Genomic DNA, 4,746 nt, shown 5'->3' on the forward strand with positions numbered 1-4,746 from the left:
TATGCCACCAAGGATAGCATCTTTGACATGCCTTAAGACTCTTGATCACTTTGCAGTGGGAAGGAAGAAAAGTCCTCAAATTAGTGAATTAAGAAACTTGAATCTCTATGGCTCAATTGAAATCACGCATCTTGAGAGAGTGAAGAATGATATGGATGCAAAAGAAGCCAATTTATCTGCAAAAGAAAATCTGCATTCTTTAAGCATGACTTGGGATGAAGATGAACGTCCACATAGATATGAATCAGAAGAAGTTGAAGTGCTTGAAGCCCTCAAACCACACTCCAATCTGACTTGTTTAAGAATCAGTGGCTTCAGAGGAATCCGTCTCCCAGACTGGATGAATCACTCAGTTTTGAAAAATGTTGTCTCTATTGAAATCAGGGGTTGCAAAAACTGCTCATGCTTACCACCCTTTGGTGAGCTGCCTTGTCTAAAAAGTCTAGAGTTACAGAACGGGTCTGCGGAATTGGAGTATGTTGATTCTGGATTCCCTACAAGAAGAAGGTTTCCATCTCTGAGAAAACTTTTTATAGGCGAATTTCATAATCTGAAAGGATTGCTGAAAAAGGAAGGAGAAGAGCAATTCCCTATGCTTAAAGAGGTGGAGATTGATGAGTGCCCTGTGTTTGTTATTCCTACCCTTTCTTCTGTCAAGAAATTGGAATTTGTGGGGGAGGCAGATGCAACAGGTTTCAGGTCCATATCTAATCTTAGGGCTCTTACTTCCCTCCACATTAGCTTTAACAAAGAAGCTACTTCACTCCCAGAAGAGATGTTCAAAAGCCTTGCAAATCTCAAACACTTGAAAATCTCTTTCTTTAAGAATCTCAAAAAGCTGCCTATCAGCCTGGCTAGTCTCAATGCTTTGAAGAGTCTGGAAATTAAATATTGTGGCACACTAGAGGGTCTCCCCGAGGAAGGGGTGAAAGGTTTAACTTCACTCACACAGTTATCCATAACATACTGTGACATGCTACAATGTTTACCTGAAGGATTGCAGCACCTAACAGCCCTCACAAATTTATCAGTTAGGTATTGTCCAACACTGGCCAAGCGATGTGAGAAGGGAATAGGAGAAGACTGGTACAAAATTGCTCACATTTCTGATGTGTTTCTTTATCAGTATTCCTAGTTAGATGTAATTTTCTGATTTTCTTTTGGAAGCAAATCAACTATTTGTAACATCTATTTGTATTATACTTGAATTTTCTTGGGTCTGTAACAATAAATATTTGAAAATTTTCATATTAAGAATCAGAATTAGTCTTATAGCTAACTGTATCTTCTCATAGTTTAATAACGTCAATATGATATTTATATTACATTATTACTTATGTTGTGATTTATCAACATGTTGGAGATGATTTTGACAGATTGTTAAAGAATTTCAAGTTTTTATTGTTTGCATAAGTAACCAGCCATAAATTAAATTTTGATATAAAAGTGATTTGTGTATCATGGCTTAAGTCGGAATTTCAAGTTTTTTTCTCAATTAAGTTATATATATGGCATTTTGTAAAAATTGGACAGTGTGGATTTTGATTTTATTCAATAGTGTAGTGTCCTGTATTTATTAAAATACTAGTTCTGGACACATTCTTCACATGTGAGTCTCCTAAAAATATTATATACGTAATACGATATAAGTTATGTCAAAATCACATTGTAATAAGTATCACAAACTATTCAACAAAAAAATACAATTTGAAACAGATGAACTATCAACCTATTCAAATAACTCCTTTATTGTATGTCAAATGATTAGACATTCGATGAACAACACGACTTGATTGGGTGATTACAATATTAAGTTACATTTTTATGTTATTAGGTCCAAACATGTGATATATTAGTATGAGAAAAATGAATATACAAAAATGATTAAGTGACTCTGAGTTTTGTAGGAGTTCTTTTTAAATTTTCTTTCATTTTTTTATTCAGGAGTTGTGTAGCAATAAGTTTGAGTGTGCTATCAATAAAGTTGGGAGTAATATCTCAATTATTTTCTCACTTCAAACAAGTGAAAGGACACACAAGATAGAAGAAAGATGCTTCATAATGACATTGAACATTGTATTTAGTGACAAAATCATATTTTTCAGCTACAAAATTGTAAGCCATTTTTGTAAAAAACAAAATCGTCACTAATTAAATTGTATGTTTGGGGACAAAATATATTTTTGTGTATAAAAGAATGTCTTTAGTGACAAAACTATTTTTGTTTGACTTCGAAATTTATGTAATTTTAGAGACAATTGATGTCGTCACTAATTCAATTGAAGAATTAGTGACGAGATAGTTTTGTCGGCATTAATAACCTTTTTAGTGACAAAATTATATTATTAACTATAGTTTCTTATGCTTTTCTTGATGAATGAGTTCGTCATAAATATTATGCATTGAGGGACAAAAGTTATTTAATTTTCGTAGCAAATGTAACTTCATTTAGTGACGAAACACTAAATCGTCTTTGTATACATTTAGTGACCCATGATTTAGAGACACATGATTGATGAACCTTTTTTTGTCACAAATATTTTTTTGTGACGAAATATGATTTTTAAGTGACAAAATAATTCGTCACTAATAATTGAATTTGTAGTAGTGTCAATAATCTCTAGGCAAAGCATAGGCACACATGCCATCCATAAAGGCTCATCGACAGTACAATAACGAGGCAGTGTATGTAAAATCTCATTATACGGTGTTCATCAAAACTATTTTTAAAATATAACAATTAGATAAAATCAACATTAACCACTTAGTATACAAATAAAATTATTATTGATTTACTTTTATATAATTTACTTTTATATGTAATTTATATAAAAAAAATTAAAAACTAGTAAAGAGTTGCAAATATTATTTGATGTACCTAATCCTCCGTTATGCGGTCTAGCTGGTCTCTAATCGGGATAAGAACATGATGTGACTCAATATCCCTATCAACTCCACGCGTCCAACGCCTAGCATATGGAAGTAATGCGTCACCATCATGCGGCAGAGGAGTTGATGGTTGTACATGCAAGATCCTCTCCCAACACCAAACCTTAATGTGACAAACAGAATAATTAAACTATCATCATTAACAAAAATAAATAAATTAACAATTACATTTATATATTTTTAATAGTTTTTAGAAATTATTTGTATGTAATTTAAATATTTTAAAAAATTGAATATAGAAAAAAAAATCTTGTACGGTGTAATGTTAAAGATTCTTTGTATTTGAATGTATTTTAAAACTTTAGTAAAGTTACCTGAAGGAGAGGAATAAATCCGCAAATGTCAACCACATTACCGATAGATGCCCGACAAAGTGCACGGTACAAGTAGGCCAACACTGCATTGCCCCAACTGTACTTACCTACGTTGTGGATGGGATATAGGAATGCTAAGTATTGTAAGCTAATAAGGTTCCCCGACGTGTTCGGAAATAAGATGCCCCCCAATATAACAAGCATGTAAAGTTTAGCAATCTTCTCAACCCGCTCCACTGGAGTAGCATCTCCTATTGGATCTACTTGTAACTGATCTCGCAAGTAGCCGGTAATGCTATGTATCCTCACCCGACTCACACCATCCATATCAGTAGGTGCTATGGCGCATCCTGTGAGTGTTTCTAATAAAGTACGCCAAGGACAAATCCTCCGTGCAGCATCCTGCATGTACACAACATCACCATCAATGCGTATACCAAACAAGACCTGCACATCCTGCAATGTAATCGTGACCTCACCAAAAGGTAAGTGTAAGCAATAAGTCTCTGGCCTCTAATGCTCAACCATAGCTGTAACAAGGGCACAATCATACTGCATCCTGCCCACACAAACTACATCATACAGTCCGGACCTACGTAAGATCTCATCAACACGTCCATGAGGTCGGTGCAAATGAAATAAATTACAGGCAACATTCATGCGCACCGTCCTCATAAGGCTACTAAATGATATCTCACCTTTCTATAACAATTCTGATTTATGCTCATGCTGAGTAGAGAAGAAGTGTACGATCAATCGGTCCAGGATTCACAACACGCTCCATTATATACTGTAAGTAAAATTCTATTAATTCATTTAATATAATTATTAACCATTCCACCATTCAGTTATCAATGTGTTATGTTAAACTTATATTTATTATTCCATATTTTAGGTTAATACAACAACATATTTCTAAAAAGATTCTGAGCATAACATATTTCCAACCTAAAAGGATCAAAGGTTAAATATGTTGATTCATCTATCGCAAGGATCAAAATTAAAATTTATGACTGAGGGACCAAAAGTACTAGTCTCCCTACTATATATATATATATATATATATATATTTTTTCAATAAGTTGTGACTTTTCCAAAGAGTTGTGACTTTTTCAATAAGTTGTAACTTTTCCAAAGAGTTGTGACTTTTTAAAAAAGTTGTGAATTTTCCAAAGTGTTGTGACTTCTCGGAAAGGTCATGATTTTTCAAATAAGACACAATTTTTTTTTGTTCATACTACCCTTTGTTGACTATAAATAGATGGACTTCCTCTCTATTTTTCAACCATTATTTTTTCTAATCTTCTACTCTTCTTCTTCTTGCTATTTTAAATTTTTTTGTGTGATTTATTGTCGTTGAATGAGTTTGAAATTTAGCGTAATATGAGGTACCACTATTCTGATGAAGTAAGTCGTTCTATCCTAAGAGGGTATATTCCATAACCTCGAGTACTTGAGGAAAATAATTTTGATGATATAATAA

General features: G+C 33.2%; 1 pseudogene; it reads left to right on the forward strand.

The window, feature by feature from the left end:
* Positions 1–4,746, forward strand: part of LOC102592673 (disease resistance protein RGA2-like) — a 37,029-nt pseudogene that overhangs the window by 11,647 nt on the left and 20,636 nt on the right.

This window comes from Solanum tuberosum, unplaced genomic scaffold (assembly GCF_000226075.1).
Source record: "Solanum tuberosum cultivar DM 1-3 516 R44 unplaced genomic scaffold, SolTub_3.0 scf00683, whole genome shotgun sequence".
In the NCBI taxonomy this organism is placed as follows: Eukaryota; Viridiplantae; Streptophyta; class Magnoliopsida; order Solanales; family Solanaceae; genus Solanum; species Solanum tuberosum.